This window comes from Pteropus medius, unplaced genomic scaffold, assembly GCF_902729225.1.
Source record: "Pteropus medius unplaced genomic scaffold, Ma_sr-lr_union100, whole genome shotgun sequence".
In the NCBI taxonomy this organism is placed as follows: Eukaryota; Metazoa; Chordata; class Mammalia; order Chiroptera; family Pteropodidae; genus Pteropus; species Pteropus medius.
This window is the reverse complement of record NW_024342467.1, coordinates 3,015,746-3,036,760: the sequence shown is the minus strand read 5'-3', so window position 1 is coordinate 3,036,760 and position 21,015 is coordinate 3,015,746. Positions and strand designations below refer to the sequence as shown.

At 33.8% G+C, this 21,015-nt stretch overlaps 1 long non-coding RNA gene across 1 annotated transcript in view; it reads left to right on the top strand.

The window, feature by feature from the left end:
* Positions 1 to 791: 791 nt before the first annotated feature.
* LOC120602290 (uncharacterized) overlaps positions 792 to 21,015 on the top strand; it is a 79,614-nt gene continuing 59,390 nt past the window's right edge. Inside the window, exons 1-2 of the long non-coding RNA XR_005652684.1 lie at positions 792 to 979; positions 3,863 to 3,895. This is a non-coding gene — a long non-coding RNA (uncharacterized LOC120602290). The remainder of the gene's footprint in view (positions 980 to 3,862; positions 3,896 to 21,015) is intronic.

Genomic DNA, 21,015 nt, shown 5'->3' with positions numbered 1-21,015 from the left:
CTCTTTTGCGCATATTCCTTATGCTTTTTCTAGTATAATTATGACATGTTTTAATATTCAACAGGATATGTACTTACTGTTTTGATAAACTTTTTTCAAAATTGCCTTACCTCTTTGTAGATCTTTATCTTTCACATAAACATATTTAAACCTTAATTTTTATTTTCAACTCCCTTCTCTCCTACTTTCTTACTACAAATAGGTTGGCCTTGTTCATTCAACTCTGTCTACTTCTGTTAACCACCTGCTTTCATTAAAGGCATGTTTAAAGAACTATTTTCAAAATCTTCTAGATTCTAATTAACACAGTGAAATTTTCTATATTTTTAAGACACTCTTGGGTATACTTGATGAGGTTGTTTTCAAGTCTGTCAACAGAAGAGCTTTTCCGGGTGTCTTCTTTTGGTCTTGAAAGCAGGGTTGTTATGAGACAACTGAGACTTCAGAGTTACCCAGAGTCATGGAGTAATTTGGCTCTAGCCTGAAGCTGGAATTCAGGATTATCAATTTCTGGGTCTCAACAAAGAATAGAGAGTTTATTTATTAAGTGTGTTGAGCCTAATTGTGTATTTTAGAGAATTCATAAACAACTGTCAACTAACAGCCAAGTCAGTGAAATAGAGAAAGGCATGCCAATTATAAAAGTTAATTTGAAGAGTGGAAAGAATATAGGATCAAGAACAGGTATGAATCAGAAAGAGTAGAAAGAATATAGGATCAAAACCAAATGTGAGTCCTTAATCTTGTTTATTTACTTTTGTTGGGGCAGGACTGACATTTTCATAGCTTCAGTTTGCCCTGCTCCAAGATGGTAGACTAATTTTACCCCACTTTTTTCAGATATCTATGAATAATAAATGAGACAATAGATATAAAAGTTATTTGAAATTTGAAAAGTGCAAGACACATGAAGAATTTATGAGTGGTGACGTGAAATCACTGCAAGGAAAGTGAGCATTTTTGTGGAATGTCCCTAAGGGTGAGTCAAAATCAGAGCTCTAAACAGAGTCCAGTTAACAGTGATAATTCCATAATCTTTGTTGAATGTCTTTATTTTAGCTGCTTAGTAAATTTGTTTCACGTGAACAACACTTTTCATTGCTACAAATTGAATTAATCTCTTAGAAATTATGTGAATATATTTAACATAATCATTTTAGTGCAATTTTTCCTCCATGATCAGGAAACTAAGAACTGGCATTAGACCTATTATCAGAAAATATATGTATTTTAATTTAATTTAATATATAATAACATCTTTTCATTAAATTGGTTTTATAGATGAGGTAAGGTCTGAAACCTTGTCTAATACAGTGTATTTTCCTCCATTTTTATCAGATTTAGCCTTAAATTTTTTATGCATTTCCTTTCGGGAGATCTATAATTCTCTTGTAGTGTATCCATCCATTTCCCCACATTTGGGAAAATTAATCTTATTTTTTTCCCCTAGAGTCTATTTTTTAGCTTCCGTGAGATTAGGGAAAGGAAATAGAACATAAAATGCCAGTAATTACCATGCACTCCATTTGCTTTCAGTTTTGAATAATATAGGTCGATATAGTGTACATGATAGCCCCAGGAAAACCCTAAATGTTGTCTCTGTGTCACTTAACGTATACCTGGAATAACTTATAGTGTAAAGAAGTAGCTTTTTCCAAGTTACTTGTGGAATTCAGTACTTGCATGGTTTAGATCAGTGGCTCTTTAAAGGGAAGAGGCGATGATTCTGCTCCAAAGGAAGCTTCGGTAATATCTGGAAATATTTTTGGCTGTAATAAGTTTTGAGGTTCTACTGGTATCAAGTCAGCTGAGGCCAAGGATGTTGTTAAACATCCTACAATGCACAGGAGAGTCCTCGCAAAACAGAATTATCCTGCCCCAAATATCAGCAGTGTTGAGATTGAGAAACCCTGGCTTAGATTAAATGAGTGATGAAATTTCATGAGTACTTGAAAAGAGCCTATTCACTGAGGATTGTGGATGGAAAAGAAAAAAATTCAGAGGCAGATTGAAATAAGTGTAAAAGAAAGCTATGGTTTCAGTGTCCAGAGCTGCAATGCTGTGTTGGTCACATTTGTTTCACCTGACACTTTGAAAAGTTGGAGAAACAGCCCATGCTGGCTTTTAATAAATTAGATCTGAAAGCTGTTCTGTCAAGGATGTTGGAGGATCAGATCGATGGTCCCTTGGCGGTTGTTTATCACTAAACACGGCTAGAAAGAAAAAGAAATGGAGGGGAAAACAGAATAAGAACAAATCTAAAAAGATGGGAGAATAGGAATACAGTGGCATCTTTTGTTATTGTTCTATGTAGTTTATTTGGTGGCAAGGAGCTGGGGAAGAGGGGATCGCAGTGGAAATGAGTTGAGGAGGATGTGGAATGTTCGACTCAGGATCAGTTTTGAGTGGGCCAGCCTCTCTACTCAGCCTTAGATGATATAGTGGACCCTGGCCCCAGGACCAGCTAGGGCGCTGGGACATCGGGTTTGGGTTACGAGCGTGGCCGTTGGCCCTTGTGGGACTCTGGCAAGATGACATGGATCTTGTGTCTCTGATGAACTAGAACACGAAGGGGCTGGGGCGTGCTGAGGCCTGAGGCGCCGCAGGTTTTCCCTTGATGGCAAGAACACGGAGGCAGGGCGGAGAGAGGCTACAGGGAACCCTGGCAGTGCCTTGTGGCTGGAAGGAGCAGCTGCAGCCGTGCGGGTGGGAGACCTGGCTTTCGTCGGGTGGGCGGGGTGCAGGGGTCTGGAGCCCAAGGCAGGAGGCACAACCAGCAGGCACTGTCCGAAGGAGCCTAGGTCCTGAGCGCAGTGCCTGCCTGGCTCCGGGAACCCGGCCCACCCTACCTCGGCCAGGCCTCCATGCAGTCCTGCGCCCTAGGCCTCACAGGCTGAGTGTGTCTGGCCTAGACGTCCTTTCTTCCTGGGAGCCTCGGGGAGCCCCAGGCTACACGTCGGACACTGGGTGAACCCCATTTGTGCCAGCGGCGGACATCACACAAAGAGGGCACTCCAGCTCTCCGCCCAGGTCTTTTTGGCAAAAACCCATAGGCAGCACTGTTTTTAAGTTTTGTCTACTTAGTTACACAACATCCCAAGAACTGAAGTTCCAAAATAGTTCTTCCTCCCCTTTATTTTTTAGAGTGAGTGGATTGAGAGGCTGTGGGCAGAGTGGAGAGATTTGATCGGATGGAAGCAGTAAATATTTTAAATGAGCGTGTCTATGGTATAGTTTCAGCATTCCAAACTGTCATCTTTTTTTCCGCTGAACAAATATGACCTGAAGTTAGACTTAAGAAAAAATCGAAGTCTATGCTGAGAGTAAAATGTAGAGAGTTCTCATGAGACAAGCAGACCTAGTTAACGAAATCGTTCTATTGGGCTGAAACAGGGCTGGGTAACAAAATGGCAGGATAAGTGGCTTCAAAAATTTGAAAATAAGTTTCCCTTATCTCTTTCTTGTCTACATCTAGAGATAATGTTGATTTTTACATGAAAAGAAAGTTAAGGTTAAATTTGCTAATTGAGTTAACCAAAACCTTTGCACTGTGTGTATCTTATTGAAAACACTTTTGAACAGTTCTGTGAATCTAACCTATTTGGAAAGAGATACTTGGGGGGTGAGGGAGCGTGCACTGATGGAATGTAATCTAAAACAAGTCATTTAATAGTTTGGGGCCAGTTTCCTCAATCTTAAAAGTGGTTTGATTAGCGGGAATATGTTATATCGGTATTTCTCACACTGTACATGCGTAATTAGTTTTCCCACACCAGTAGCTTTAGATAGACAAGGTGGAGATGGGGCAGGGGGTTTCTCAGGTGATTCTGATCATGATCTTTTCCTCTTCCCTCCCCATCAGGAAATTCTTGAATCCTTCTGGACTAGAGACTGGGTGAGTTATCATCCAATTTTATAAACTACTGAATATTTTATTTTTCTGCCAAAGATTTTTTCTTTAGTCATATTTTTTTCTTCTGAAGCACGAAAGTAATACAAAGTTGAAAGGTTTAAACAGGATGGGATGGTGAATAACTTCAAGTTGTAGTTGGTATGTTATTTAGTTGAAATGTTTTTCTCTAAACATGAGTATGGTACACTACACATGTTAAATTTACTGTGAGTGTGTCTGTGTTTTTAAGAGTGAATAGTTTCAAAGTTTTATACTGAAAAATAGCTTTATAAGCTTTTAATTTCCAATTTCCTTCACTTGTGTGAACTGCCTGGCTAAGTTCCTCCATTTAAATTGAGCTCACTTGAGCCTTTTCTTGACCTTATGATATGCCTGTTTTTCCTGATTTCTCTGGAATTGACTTTGAATTACTAGTATCTGTGGTGAATTTTTATCATTTCGTTGAGTACTTAAGATATTTTATCTTTAGTAGGCCATGGTTAGAAATTACTTTACATTTTCTTTATATGAATTGCTATAATATATACATGTAAACATATATGCGAAGGTGAATAAAATTAAATTTTCTCTTTTTGATTAGATTATGACTATCTAGATGTTCTTGGGATTTTGAAGGATTGGAGATTTGCTACCCCTTTTTCTGGTTGATATTAATAATTTGAGTCAAAAGTTCTCAGTCCTTAAGGAGTTATTTGGGATTGCTCAGGTTAGATGAAAAGTCTGTGCAGATATGATTCTGTAAATCCATTTATCAGATAGTTCCAAGGTTACAGCTGGGAAAATTCTCCTTTTTCTCATTAACCCTTTTCTAAGATATCATACAGGGTATTACAATAGGAGAATTAAAACCGAGGAACACAGGACTTGTGCTGATGTGTTGGGCACATTCCAAGTTGTATCTATACCACTTACACGGGACTTGGAAAGGAGATAGTAAAAATCCAATTTTCACTTCTGAGCTTATTAGTCACTATGAGGGCATTTTAGGGGTAGCTGGAGCTTTAATGAGGGTGTTGAAACCTGAAGAAGGCTGTTTGGCCCAAGTTATCAGTGTTTTTACCCCTTCCCAAGGAGGAATGGTAGGGGATGCTTTATGAAGCGGGGAATATTTCCTCCTCACCTGAAATCAAGTTGGAGAAGCTTCAAAATGTCCATTCATAGCGCCTGTTAATGTTTCTCAGTGTTTTTCGAGATTAATAAATGTGCTTGAAAATATGAGACACTGAGATGCCCCCGCCTGACCTGAGAGAGCTGGAAAACTGCATCAGGAGTAAACTGCAGTGACATCTGTTGTGGGGAAGGATGTATAGGTTTGGCTATTCTTGGGAAAGAGTTGGTGTAAAGCCTTTTTGAAAGTTTCTCTACCAAAAAGGACCAAAGGTTGGCCTCTGGAAACTCAGGGAAGTAAGTGGAAGCCACCAGCTGGGAGAAAAAAATCCCATGTTAGAGGAAGTTCAGCATTCACTGTGGTTGAATGTTTGAGAAATTGGCAAATGTGTTCCCTCTCCTCTCAAATCAGTTGTTCTGTCACCCAGAGGACCCTGACTTCATGTCAAGGACAACTGCCCCTATCCCCAGCCCCCATCTGACCTGTACTGAATCACACAGTTTATTAATGGGGTAGAGAGGAGGAGAAGAAAACACCTAATGGCATCATCACTACAGGTTTCTCAGCCTGAAATGGGCTTAAGATGGGAAAAGCCCATCTTGAACTTAGAGATTTTGATTTTTGCATTAAGTGGACATTTCTAACTAGTGAAATGAAATTATTCTTTTGACCAAAGGGAATTAGAAAGCTGTGGATGTTTCCTGAGAGTTTATCCAGAAGCAAAGATAGAACTAGCCCACAAAAGTAGGCTAAAAGATAGTGGAAGAAAACTTTTTATGCATGCTAAGGAGTCTAACTTCTTTAAGGAAGTGATTATTTCATAATAATTCCTTTGACTTTGGCTCAGCTATGAGATCTTGGCCATTGCACTATATCTGTGCAAAGCTTTGGTTTTTATGTCAGTACATGAGCAAAATATAAGTACTTATCCAATCTCATTGGGAGAATTAGCTTATTAGCATAGTGCCTGACACATGTAAGCAAATATTATATGTTAATGCCATTGATTTTTACATAAATGTCATAGCTCCCAGTTGCATATTGAGCTCAATTGGGTACTAATTCATCTTCTGTTGAATTATCAGAATGACATGGTTAAGGCCGTAAAAACCAACACATTTCTGAGCCTGGGGGAAAAGAAAGTGGTGACCAAAAGCATGAACAACTCTGATTATTTTATTTTGTCTGTAGCTTCCCTAACCAGTCTTTTCTTATTCTTTTAGTAGTAAACATAATAAAAGAGCTTCTTAAAGATAGCTAAATATGTAGTTATGAAAATTGGGGCACAAATCAGGGACTCTAGTGGCCATTTTTATAAAATCATTTTAGAAAAAAAAAAGATTCTGATGATGAAATTCAAAATGGAGTTCAATTGTTAAAGGCAAAGCTAATACTTCTAGGTCAGATTATATAGAAGTTCTAATCCAAATGCCAGTAAATTATTTTCAGATAATCCCACATCAAAGGCACATGTGACTGTGGGTAATATGTAAACGTTCGAAATCTCAAAAGCACTGCTTCGTCTTTAAACACCAGGAAGGCTTGTGCTCAAATGGTGACCATCTATGAAGTAATATAGTTTTTGCTTTTTTTAGCTTTAGCATTTGTTTATTTGATGAAGAAAATAAATCAATGCATTATGAAATGAAAGACAGATACTAAATTTCAGGGGAGCGATATGTGTTTAGAAAGGCACTAAAAATGCACAGATGTAGCCTCATAAACAGAAAAGCTTGATTCTAGCCTTTCTATTAACTTTTAGTGAAATTACATAACCAAGTATCTACAGAGCAGGAAAAATACCCTCAGTTAATAAAACACCCAAAGGAGAAGGCATTCAGCTCATTAAAAGTACCTCACTATGACTTCTTCATCCATACAAATTGAGCTGTAATATATAAAAATGTTGAATATTCATGGTGCATTTGTATGTCCTTTCAAAGAAAAAAATTTGCCTGGCGCTTTTATTTTTTTGTCTCTAGTCTCTTGCCTTCTAAACATGGTTTCAAGGACTCTTATTTCTCCATAAATATGTAACCACCAGGATCTGACACAATGAATTTGCACAACTCCTTGTTCATTTTCTTGCCACAGCTTCTTGGCTCTTGCATTGTAGAAATTAAAAAAAAAAAAAAATCCAAGTGTGGGAGGCAAAGAATCGTTGCAAATCCATCTGAACTTGGAAGAATCTTTTTATATTATTAACTAAGTTTTCATGTTGGGGTATACAGTATCATTATCTTTTCATAATATAAGCTATTTGTTTGCAAGAAAATATGCCAAGTTTTGAAGAACAGTAAATAATATAGTTTTAGTGAAAATGTTGTTATAAATATATATAATTTTGTATGTTTAAAAACATTTCTTTCCTGTACCTATTTTTGTCTTCTGAAAGCAAGTGTTCTAAACAAGCTTGGAAATATAATTTTGAGGTGAAATTATACTCATAGTCCTATTTCCTTATTTTATACCTGAATCCTAAATCAAGTTTTTAGATCAACTAATAGGGTCAAGACTAGAAGCTAAAACCTAAAGAATACATCTTTAGCCTCCATAATAAAAAGCAGCCCAGGGAAGTTAATTTGTGACAATGTCTTGTTTTGTTGATTTTGGTCAATTTTACATAAGTGGATTGGTAGAATAGCTTAGTTTGATATAATATCAGTCTTATTTAATAATAGAATAGGAAATGCTATTTTTAAATTATTTATATAAAATATCTTTTTAGTTTATTTAGAGCTATAAACTCTAGTTCAAAAATATTAATGAGAGTATTTAAAAATTGTCTGGAAAAAAAGCATACAAATAGGATTTATGTATAGTCCTTTAGTAGAATATGGCAGTCTCTCTTAAAACTCTCATTTGTTCAACATTTTCTGGATTTTAACTTTTGTTGACTAGAAAAAGAAACCAGAATTTTTAAGAAATTTGAACCAGTATTTTATTTTACTTTTTAATAGTGTTCATTTCATAACTTAAATTTCAGGGCTTGACATATTAAGTATTCTATTATGTGCTGGTGTATGTGCTTGAATGTTCTAATTTTGGTAAATTCATGAAGTTCTGATTTATACAGTGTTTGTCAAATTTGTTAACTACTTGGTATACCATTTTTTGTAAAAATAGCTTCATAATTTACTGGGTTATTTATTAAAATTGAGTTTATTCATTTATAATCTGTGCAGTATTATATATGCCTAGAAATTTACTTGCCAATAAAAATCCAACCTGTGAGAATATTTATAATTGGAAAAGGAATTGTTTAATAAATGATAATGGCAAATTAGCAATCCATCTGAAAAGAATTAAACAGATAGTGGATGAATTAAAACATATTTCATGAGAAAATATTTTATTTTATAAGTCATACAGAGAAAGATAAATACCATATGATTTCACTTATAAGTGGAATCTTAACAAAGTAAACAACACAGAAATAGCCTCAGATATAGAGAACAAACTTATGGGGGTTAGGGGGCTGAGTGAAAAATGGGAAGGGATTAGGAAGTACAAATTGGTAGTTACAAAATAGTCATGGAATGTAAAGTACATCATAGGAAATATTGTCAATAATATTGTAATAACTATGTATGGTGCCAAGTGGGTATTAGACTTATCAGGGAGGTCACTTTGTAAAATATATAAATGTCTAAGCACTATGCCATACACCTGAAATTAATATAAAATAATATTGAATGTCAACTCTAATTGAAAAATAATAAAGGAACAAAAAATATTTTAAAATTTAATTAGGTTATATTTAAACTTATTATTTAAAGAGGATATTAAGCTCGTTAATGCACAAAATAAGCCTTACGATTTATGATGGATGATTGAGTTAATACATGTGTTATTGAAATCAATACCTTTTGATGTAAAACAGTGAATAAAGTAAGCATGCAATTTTTCTTAGTAGCTTTTTAGAGTTTCTATAAGAATTTCTATAGGAATTTCACAAGTATTCATCTACTTGTCAAACTCTTTTAATCAAATTTATCTTCCTTCAGTCACCACAATTTAAACTAAAACATCTTTTCTATTGGGTAAAAAATGATGCCCTTAATTTAACTAACCATGTGACAGACTTGATGTGAAACTAGGTAAATAACAAAAACTTCCACTGTAGACAAACATAAAACACATTCAATAGTTTCACAGATATTTTCATCTCTTAAGTTGGTAGTGATAGTAGTACTTGAAGGAAGATTTAAGTCTTAAGTAAAGGGTAGATGGTTGTTCATATAAATTCCTGAAATTGGTTATAAAATGCATCATGAAGTAAACTTCTTTCATTTGATGTTTTGTCCTTACGTTATCTCTGACATTGTGCGTTAGACCAGAAGACTGAAATTGTGGAATTTAAGCACTTAATTAGGTGATTCAAATCAGATACATTAAGTATTGGGGTTTGGGACATCTGTGAATATTTTAAACGTGGCTAAGTGTCATAATTTTTTAAGACTTGATTGAAACTGGGTTGTCTTCCAGTAACAGTTTAAGAATCCAGTTACATTTCTTCTTTTAAAATTACGTAATTACTAACAATCATTGTTGGTTTATCATAAAACAAAGACAGTGTTCTACCAGCATAAATCAATTGTTATCAACATGATAGTGCTTTTAATCACACACACTATAGAAATTTTATATTATCACATGTTGGGAGGATGTTGCACTCTTGATTTAAAAACAAAACAAAACAAAAATCTAGCCCTTTAATGTCGAAAAATATGGATACTGGAGCCAGATAGACTGCATGCAAACCATTTTCTAGCAATGTGATTTTAGACTTAGGAGTAGTTATTCTCCATGAGGCTTCTTTTCTTTATTTGTAAAGTCACATAATATTTATACATTTTTCAAAGCATTGTTGTGAGGATTGAATGATTTAATACATATAAAGACAGCATTTAGAATTTTGCTTAGCACATAGAAATTATCCACAGATATTAACTACCAGGTAGTCCCCACTCCCTTCTGTCCTGCCCTAATGCTTTTCAAATTATCTTGTGCTAAATTCTCACCTCTTGCTTTTTCCTACTAGTCTCTTCCATAAACCCTGCAGATATGACTCTAACTTCTCTAAGACTAAATGTGTATATGCAGTTATTGTGGACATATAAACATATAGAAGTGTGTGTATATGAGAGATAAGTAATATTTTGATGGAAGTATATCAGAAGCATTTATAGAGTTGCTCTTTACCCTAAAGAGCCACCTTTTTGTTAGAAGCAATTGTGTGACTTGTTCTACATATGTGCTTAAACACAATGTTTACAAGTCTTAATCAGGGCCAGACACAGGACCTGCACACCTGTCACTGTGTATGTTAGATCACATGTTCGCAGATTTCTTTGAAGATTTTTTAAAATGATGACAGTTGTGAACCAGAACGTGATAGTCAAAGAAATATATTCCCTCCCCCACCCCAAAGGATACTAAAAATTCAATGTGGTGGTTCAGATTATTGACTGAAGGTTGGGTAACAGTCCTACCTTTGCTATTTAATTAGCTGTGTAATCTTACATGAGTTACTTAACATAGCTCTCCCTTTCTAAAATGGCTTGAAAATTATACATTTCTTATAATTCATATAAATGCATTCATAGAATTCTTACGATATTTCTCATAGTTAAAATGGTTAAAATGATCTGGCAAAGAGTAAACTGAAAAATGTAATAGTGATTGTTATTCTACACTTAACTCTTACCACTGTCTCAAATGTTTGCCTTTATTTATAACAAGCGCTAAGAAAATAAAACACAGTTATTTCTCCTTAAATACAGAATTCTCCAAGAACATCTCTAGTAGTGGACCGGTACAGCATCTCTATATAAGAACAAGAATTTTTTATTCAATGGAAATAGCATTTGCAAAACATCTATCTTTGTTTTCATTTGGAAACATCAAAATTTATTTTCTTAACTTCAAGGTGCAAAACTAGACTGTGTCCCACATCTGAAATAGTTTCAATAATTTAAGCAAAAACCCTAATGTCAAATGATCTGTCTATTCAATAAATGTCTATTATTTACTTTTCAATTTTGCTGCAGAATAATCTTATTTCTAATCAGTTCCAAAGACACAAGAAGCTGCCTTAATTTTCCAGTGTCAGTTTTAACAAATGTTGAGATGTTGGAGGATCTGTTAATGTGGGAAAAATAAAAGGTCATGGTTATTTTAAAGACATGTAACCTTAATCTCAGCAAATGAACCCCCAAATTAAACCTCTACCCAGAATTTTTTTTTCATAAAGGTTGTCAAAATAGAATAGATGTATTCTCCTAATATGCAAGTCCACATTTTATTAGAGTTTTTCAGAAAATTAGATAATAGACCCAAGTGAAATGAAAGGAAATGTTTGTGAACTAAAAATGAATAATTCTGAATGAGCGATAGTTAAGGCTTTTGTCCAAGTGACTGGGGACAGCTGCAGGTTTAGAGGCTCATGCTAAGTCACTCAACATTTATGGAATATCTAGTGTCTGTGTTGAGTTCTGAATAGCGCACCAACATCTATGGAATATATTGAATAATCACAAATCTTCTTTTAGGTATAAATTAAGTTGTCTAGGACCTTTTCAAACAAGATAGAGGATTGAAAATTCAAACATCAATGAGGGCATTATTGTTTGAAAATGAAATTTATTTACGGGCCCTACTTATAGCTGTGACACATAATGATAACACAACCCCTTTAACTTGAAATATAAATACTAAAGGCTTTTAAAAATATTATGCTCTTCTAGGAATACAAAATCCTTTAGAAACATTTTGTAAGGCATCATCTTACTAAAGCAGTGATATGTAAGGATATTTATAACTGCAAATATTCAGCAGCTATAAAGACAGTTATTTTATGTACATTGTAAACCATATTCTGCCAAGAAAGCGTAAAAGCTTAGGCAGGAGAGGACTATTTTTTACTCTTCAAAAGTGTTAGCTGGTAGGGAATGGGGAAAATCAAGAAAAATTGATACACTCATCATAGACATGACAAAAGTTGCCTTTTTCTTTTCTTTTTTACATTTGCAGTGGACTGTGGAAAAATGAGGGCGTAGGAATGAGAAAGGAATAATCTGGCAGATGGGTATCTGCCAGCTGAGAATTGTACGGACTAGAGAATAAGGAGATAAAGGTTTCTATCATCCAGACCAGAGGGGCAAAACAAAATTCAAATTCTGAGGTTAAAAAGTAGAGATGAGAATGATGTACAAGGTATTTATCTCTTAAAGAATTCTCTGTAAAAGTACATAATTTAAAAGTTAAGGTAAAAAAGGATCCTATTCTCAAAACTACAGAAGACACAAATAATTAAAGGTCAGACAAACATTAATTGTACTTCTTTGAACAGATCCTTATATGTTGCTAATTTGAAAAATACTTATTTTGTAATAGCATCATTTAAAACTAAGGATTAACAAAGAAGTAACATAATAAAAACTCTCAGTTTACTATATATTTCCCCTATCTTTGTATCTTTTGCTTCTCAATAAAATTCCATCCCTGTCAGATTTTTGCCCTATTTCTCTTGGAAACTACCAATATAAATTTCATTAGGAAAAAACAACAACAACAACAAAAAACCTTTCTTATGCTATTAATTGTGTTTGAAACATTCTCTACCTTTTCTGGCCATATTATTTAATTTTTTAAAGTGTACCTCTATTACCTCTATTATTTTTTACAAATTATGACTTTTTAAATGGTCGAGCACACGTCTACTTTTTTATTCCCTCCATTTTTTTTTAGTTCTATCATGATACAAATGACAAAAATGGTAAGATACTTAGAGTGTACATTATGATTTCATGTACATATACATTGTGAAAGAATTCTGTCCATTTAGTTAACACATTCATCACCTCACATGTTTATCTTTTGTGTGTTGCGTGTGAACATTTAAGCTATACTCTCTTAGCAAATTTTAATTACACTAAACAGTGTTATCACTATAGTCACCATGTTATACATTAGATCCTCAGATCTTATTCATCTTATACTGAAAATTTGTATCCTTTTACTAACATCTCCCTATTTTCCCTAGCCCCTTGCAACCACATTTCTAGTGTTTCTATGAGTTTAACTTTTTATTTTCATTCCACAGGGATGCTATGCAGTGTGTCTTTCTCTGTCTGACTTACCTCACTTAGCATAATAGCCTCAGGGTCCGTCCCTGTTGTTGCAAATGACAGGATTCTCTTCTTTCTCTTGGCTGAGTAATATTGTGGACACACACCACATTTTCTTGATCTATTAATCTGTTGATGGGCAGTTACATTGTTTCCATTCTTTCTAGCTATTTTAAACATCTAAGGGTCATATCAAATTCTGACTTCTTCAATAATGTCCTTTAATTTTTTTCTCTGTTGCAGTCCTCACTTCTTTCATTAACTAAATTGTGACTAATTTAATACAGTTAAAGAATTAATATAAATGATTATTATTAACTACAAATACTATTTTATAATTATAAATTGTGAAAATGTAACTCCAAGTGGAATGCATCTCCCTCAGTCTCAGGGATGGATGCCATAGTCGACTTCTCCTATGTGTTTATTTCAATGGCAATAATAGTGACAGGCAGCATAGGAAATAGAGATGGGGGTCAATCAGTAGGAAAATTTTATTATGCTAAAATGGTATATTGTAGTTACAGAAATGCCAATTGGCTATTTTATTATTAGCTCTACTACCATGTTGTAGGATACTGAGTTCTCAAAGCCTTCTTATATACTTCCCAAATTTTTACCAATATTTAAAACTATTATTTTTTTTTAATATTTCAAAAATGATTCTGGGTATCAGAATGCTGAACCCAACTGACAATGTGCAGGCTTTGGCTAGAGAAACTCAGAGCTGAAACTGTTTTAGGGTGAATAGCAGTAACTAACAAAAAGGTCACAGACTTAGGGTGGGGCAGAACCAGTGGAAGATGCTTGGTATGTTCTCTGTCGTGGTTCCCAGAAATTCGTGAATGGGGGGAAGCGTTCACAAGAAAGGAGGAGATCGTGGCAATCTTATCAAAACATAATTGTATCAGAAAAAGCCATTATAAGTAAATCTTTTAAAGATAAAGATCAAAATGTTTTCGTAGGTGTGGGGGTGGAGGACATTGGTAACGCATCATCTTAAAAAAAAAAAAGTCTACGGTCATGCCACCCTGAACAAGACCGAGCACATCTGATCTCAGAAGCTAAGCAAGGTTGGGCCTAGTTATTACTTCGATGGGAGACCACCTAAGAAGATCAGGTACTGCAGGTGTAAAAAATAAAAAATAAGATCGTAAGCTGACAAGGTCCTTGCAATCTGTGAGGTCAACCAAGAGTTGCCTCGCCAAAAAAGAAAAAAAAAATTTTTCAGAAATATTTATTTTCTCATAATAGTTTAGGGCATTTTCTTACTTTGGTTTTCCCAAACAAAATGATAGGACAGTATGACCCGATCTTTTCACTTGAAATTTGAGTTCTGCAGTACAGTCAGTACAAGAATTCCTTTTAGAAACATCGGATATCAGGCCATTCCCTCAAAGTTCTTCATTAATGATTTGATATTCAGATTGTCCATTTCTGAAGCTTAGCTTACTAGATTGTTCTTTTCTTCAGTTTTTGATTTTTTTTTTTAACTCTGGCATATCACCTTTTGTCTGTAACTTACCATCTAATTGTGTTTTCCAACATGACTTTCAGTAATTTGCTACATTTTCTGTCTTATTTTGTAATTGATTTAAATTTTATTTACACAGTATGATCAATGCTTCAGCTGACAATCAGTGAGGGACTGAACAATAAAAAGAAGTCAAGCAGTAAATGTGGATAATATTAAATGGAGAGATTTGAGTGGTAAAGGTAGATCATCAGTTCGCTTATGAACATTTTGGGGAGGTAGTGTGTTTCATCCCTCCATTCTTCAAAAGTGCTTTACACCTTTATTCAATGTGACTAAGGGGTTTAAGAGTCATCTCACAGATTCTTGGTCCTCATAATAAATCCTTGTCTCTAGGCTAAAACTCACTTTGGAATCCTAATCTTCCAGCAGTAGCAACTGAGAACATATTTTTTTCTTCGAATATTCAAAGATTTATCAAGAATTCCTCTGTCTTCTCCTTTTTAGGCCAAAATAATACTCAAAGAGTGACATTTCCAAATCCCTCAATGTCATCTTTTCTGTTTTCATTTGGATATGATCTAATTAATGAGTGTTTAAATATGTGGCAAGTGAATAAAACTACCAGGCCAAGAGAAATACTAAAAGAATAGAAGACACATATTTGTGACAGATATAGATGTGTGTGTGTGTGTGTGTGTGTGTGTGTGTATACATATATAAATAAATCAAATGCAAATAATATATGCTTAACAATTTTAAATATTTTACCTATGAGAGGAATGGATCATGGGGTTTTTTAAAAATTAAGAAAAAGAACAGGAGAGAGCTATTTGACTTCCCAAGAAAGTACTGTCCTATGAACTGGCAAAAGAAATTAGTTTATAAATTATAATATGCATGTAAAGAGCTTTTTAGATTTCTATCCTGTTTTCCTTAGATGGCTAAGTATGAAAGCATGACCTACTTGTCTCCAACTTGTGCCTCATAGTGCGTATGTGTTCTATTTTATGCACTGCTATTTTCTCCCTGAGTTACTCTTCTGCAGAAAGCACTTCCAAAATTGACTCATTCAAAACAGACAGTTCTGCAAATCTTAATCAGAGATTCATAGTTTGTATTCATCTAGTTCACAAGTCTGTAAATTGCCAATTTTTGTTGAATTATTTACATAAAAATGAATACATTTTAAATGTTCCTTAATTGGCAATATCTAATAATATCTCCCATTTGCTACTCACCTTGTGGACATTAAGAGAATGGTTCTGGGAGGCTGGCCTAGATAATCCATTTCTGGAAAATTACTGACTTATGCCAGAACATACTTTTAAAAAATCTCTTCTTAAATTACATCACTCTTTTCTTTCATCTTAAATTTAGTCCATGAACTCTTATCTATTTTTGTTTTAAATAGTTTGCCTTCTAACAACTGATAACCTAGAAAAACTTAGGCAAACACTAGCCAACAGAAGGAAAACTCAGTAAACATAGTGACATAGCAGCTGAGAGCATAGAACTATAAAGCCGAACCTAGGGGATTTGAATCTTTTTTGTCTTTTTTTTAGCTGGGTTACACTGAGTAGATTTGTTAAATTGTCTGTGACTTAGTTTTCTTAGCTATATAAAAAATAATAATAGCACATAGAGTAGAGATAAGGATTAAATGAATTAATATGCATAAAGGGCTTCTCAGTGCCTGGGACATGGAAAGCACACAGTAAATATATGTTTTAGTATTTGTAACATACAAATAGCTAGAAAACAATAGCCAAATCCTAACCTTTGCATAGTGATAACAGGAATTGTACCATTTTAAATATTTTTCACATGAAGAATAAATAAAAGTTAATTGAACTTCTGTGATTATCCTTTGCACCAATCTTAGCATACTGGTTTGAGAAACTTTAAAAAAAAATAAACAAGAAAAAGAAACACAAGATAGTAGAATTTAAACTGACAAAATGTTTTATTTTAAGAGGTATCGGCCGCAGTTAACACCATATGGAAAAGTGTTCAGAGCTGTCCTTTGCTCTTTAGGCTATCTAATCCTATATCTTAGGAAAAAAAACAATAATACTCAGTAAACACCCCATTCTGAAAAGAACTTATTCCAAAAAGAACTAATGCATCGGCTTCCTGGTAGGTCCTGAAGTTTGTGGTTTCCTCTCACAGGACCCTTAGCACTAAGGTGTTGTGCAGCTCCAGCATCTATGGCCGGAATTTGGTGCTCTTGATCTCTTGCTAGCTTAAATTACTTTCTGCAATATTGGAGCAGATTATTCGGAAAAGTTACTCACATTCCAGTATCCTGTCTGCTTTCATATTTACAGGTTTCCTTTTTCCCTTGTTTGCTCTTCTTGTAAATCTAGAGATGCAGACCACCAAGGGAGTGTGTTCACACTGAGTGTCACAGGGAGGGAGAAGGTGGAATATATTTTCTTAGTTCTCTGGCTAATTAGGCCTTGCAGACCTCCTGCCAGTACCTACACTATACAGAAAGCTTTGAAGATAAAATTCAAAGCAAAATCTAGAAGTTGTTTAAAAATGTCTCAGGAGTACGAAGTTGATAGGTATTTTTCCTATATTAATATAACTAAAATGGCAAATAGCTTCTCAAATTTATCTTTTTCTAATATATATTTCATAAGTTATAACGTGTATGGTCAATAATGTTACACATTTTAAAAATAACTGACCCTCAAATTCCAATATTGATCATAGTTCTACATAAATCAATACTAATCTCTTAGACAAATTAGTTTTTACATTGACCAAAACAAACTCATTATATGCATATTAGTTAGATGCCTCAACATAAATTGAATTAATTTTAGAGGTGAGTGAAGAACATATGCTTTTCATATAACTTGATATTTGAGACTTCCAGCCTTAATTCTCTACCATGTTTTTACTGTTATAGAATCATTTCAATAGCTAAACCATCAGTTATCTGCTCATTAAGTGAAATAAAATATGTAAAATGTCCTGTACAATGTCTGTTGTATAAAGGGGTTCATTAAATACTTTTCTTTTAATGTTTATCTTTCAAAATGAAGGTATTGACAATTTAATTAATTCCATTTTATATGTTTAATGCCAGAGAATTTGGCATTGAAATCGAGAACCAAAATCTGCCTTATGATGTGACTTGATTATTCTTTGAGTGTAGAGTTGAGTGGAGATTATAATTTGGGGAAGTAGTGAAATGTTTTATAAGAACATGTGGTAAAAATAGTTATACCATCTTTCACCCCACTCCAGGGCACTGCCCATTTAATTCCTCTGTGTGCACGTGTATTTCTGTTTAAGACTAGCTGTTTGAACAATTTGTTGTGTTGTTGTTTACTTCTCTCTGCTCCTTCTACCCCCACTCCCACCAATAAACACATACAAACACGTCAGTTGTAACATGCCCAGGTCCATTTAGCATCAAAGTCATTTTTATTACAGCATGAACAAATCCTGAGATATCAACTATACATATTGAGATAAATTAAAAGATTAATGTTTTATATTAATCCATGTTTAAATGAATAGGTTGAATCATATGAAATTGCTGATATTCATCCATATTAGATCTTCAGAGAAGGTCAAACTAATATCTTGGTCTCTTCTAAGATATCTAGTTATTTCTCAGCCAGTCAGGAGTCTTATATCTGGGAACAGACCATATGATGCAATGGGCTACTATTACAATTTTTGCCTACCCAGGATGCTTCTTTTTTGTTTTCTTGGCTATACCCTCAATTCTGTCCTCCTAACCTACATTGCTTAGTGGAGTTCTCTTTTGACTACTTAAGGGTGTTTCCTTTTTTCTGTTACTAAAGACACGTAGACTAATATGTATATTTTTGAGTTTAAACTTTTACCAAGAAAAGGAAAAATTCTTGACTTAAAATAAGTTTTGCTTTATGTCCAGCAAAAAAACCAAAAAACAAAAACCAAAAATCTATCAGATAAATAAATGCTAAGGACCTCAGTCTCTGCTTGGACTGGAAGAGGAAGGTAAAAAGCAGAAAAAGTTAGAATCAAGCTCTCAAAAAAGAATTTGGTCAAATGTGTGATACCTTAATCTTTTGTATATCATATAAGAAAATGACAATTGAAGTCATTTTTAGGGGGGCTCTTAACATCTTTGCATTTGCTGAGGTACATGAGACAGAAGTGCATGTGAGTGGAGAAATAGTCTAAGTAAATGGATGCTTTGAAAACTCTTGCAGATGGATGAATATTTTTTTCCCAGTCACTCCTGGACCAATTTTGTAAAGTACACTAAAAATGGATTACTAGAAGAATGAAATAAAAAAATAAATAAAAAAAAACTAAAGACCTCCAATTCAACTTATTTGATTCAGTAGACCTAAAATTACATATCAGTAAATACTATCAGAACACACATAACAGGAGAAAAGATAATTATGCAACCATATTTTATACATTAAAAATGATGCATTGGGGATTAATATAGAAAATCATGATTACATGGATAACTCTTTGTTGTACAATTATAACAACAAACAGTTATGAAAACTGTTATGTAGCTGTAGAATAATGAAAACGTATTTTTCTCATTATTCTTCTGTAGCACTTTGAGAAAGGGGAAGGAGAGAATGAAAGAGGGAGGGGAAGGAAGTGGAGTGAAGCAGGGAAGCGAAGCAGGGAGGAAGAGAAGGGAGAGAGAGAGAAGTATCCATTCAGTTGTAACTTTTCAGGTAAGAATGTAGACTTGTTTTTCTAACTGATGTCTAAATAATATTAATCTGGCAAGAATTATGATATGGTAATGATAGTGATAGCTTCACTAAATCACTGTGGCAACATAATGCCAAGGATTTGTTTTTAACACCTTCAAGATGTTTCATGTTCATGTTTCTGCCTGAATTTATATATAATTAATTTTTAATTTTTTACTAATCTCAAACATTATAGAAAACGACTTAACAATATACTTCCAACTAAAAGCTTTCATAGTTAAAACAAAACAAAACTTTAGTGAGCTACTTGAATGATTTAAATTATTCATTCAAGGCAAGGAACTATTTTTCTTGCACTGATTCATGTTCTATTGAGGTAGACACTTGTAGTTTTCATCAATAGTATAAACTTTAGAAAATTAATATGAGTAATATCTGCTTCTAAAAGCACTAAATCTAAAAATATGTTATCATTCCACATTAGGTATACATTAGTGTCTGAAATTGTATTAGATTTCCCATAATTTCTATTTCTCAAAAGCCAACTTAGACCTAATATTTTCTTGCATTATTATTGTAAAATGTTTAATGGTTATTCTTGAAAAATATTTTTGATACACATATATAAATCTTCCTGACTAATATGTATGTATTTGTGTGCAGGCATACCTTGTTTTATTGTGCTTCACTTTATTGTGCTTTGCAGATATTGCATTCTTTTTTTTACAAATTGAAGTTTTGTGGAATTCCTGTGTCAAACAAATCTATCGGTTCCATTTTTCCAACATTTGCACACTTCGTGTCTCTGTGTCACATTTTGGTAATTCTCACTATTAAAATATTTTTCATTATTTGTTATAGTGATCTGTGATGTTATAACACCATCTTTGATGTTATAATTGGGACACCACAAATTATTTCTGAGTAATTAAGCATACATGATGCTGGCTTCTCCTTAATCTTTTTTTTCTTTTCTTTTAGGGGAGACAACCCTTGGTTGACCTCACAAATTGCAAGGACCTTGTCAGTTTACAATCCCTTATTATTATTATTATTTTATTTTTTATACCTACAACATTTAGTCTTCCTAGGTGGTCTCCCATCCAAATACTAACCAGGCCTGACCCTGCTTAGCTTCCGAGATCAGCCAGGATTGGGCTTGTTCAGGACAGCATGGCCGTAGAGTTCTCCTTAATCTCGGTCTATGCTTTGTAATCATGAATTTGAATGCTACTTTTATATAGAGAATTTAATCTTAACTAAAACATATCAAGTAGAATAGATTCCTATGATTTCATACTAGATAGCTCTTCACATCTAACCATTTAAAAATATTCTTTGGATACCCAATTCTTTAAAACTATTTTGCTTAAATGAAATTTTAATAGTGTTTTTTTTTTTTTTAATTGTGTGTGCTAGAAAACTTGGTATAATACTGCTGAGTTTGCTGTAAAAAAAATCTTTCTATATGTATCTCAGTTATATACCTAGACCTGTAGTGCTATAATAGAACCCAAGTTATTTCATACAGATGCAATTTAATAACAGATAGGGTAATGCAATTGTAAATACCTTGTGGTGTGGATATTAACATATATCTCTAAAGCTTCCATAACAACTAGCTCTGAGCTTATGAATTATAGGAACTGAATGAACTTGATAATTGGATGGATTGTTGTACTGAGAAAGTAATT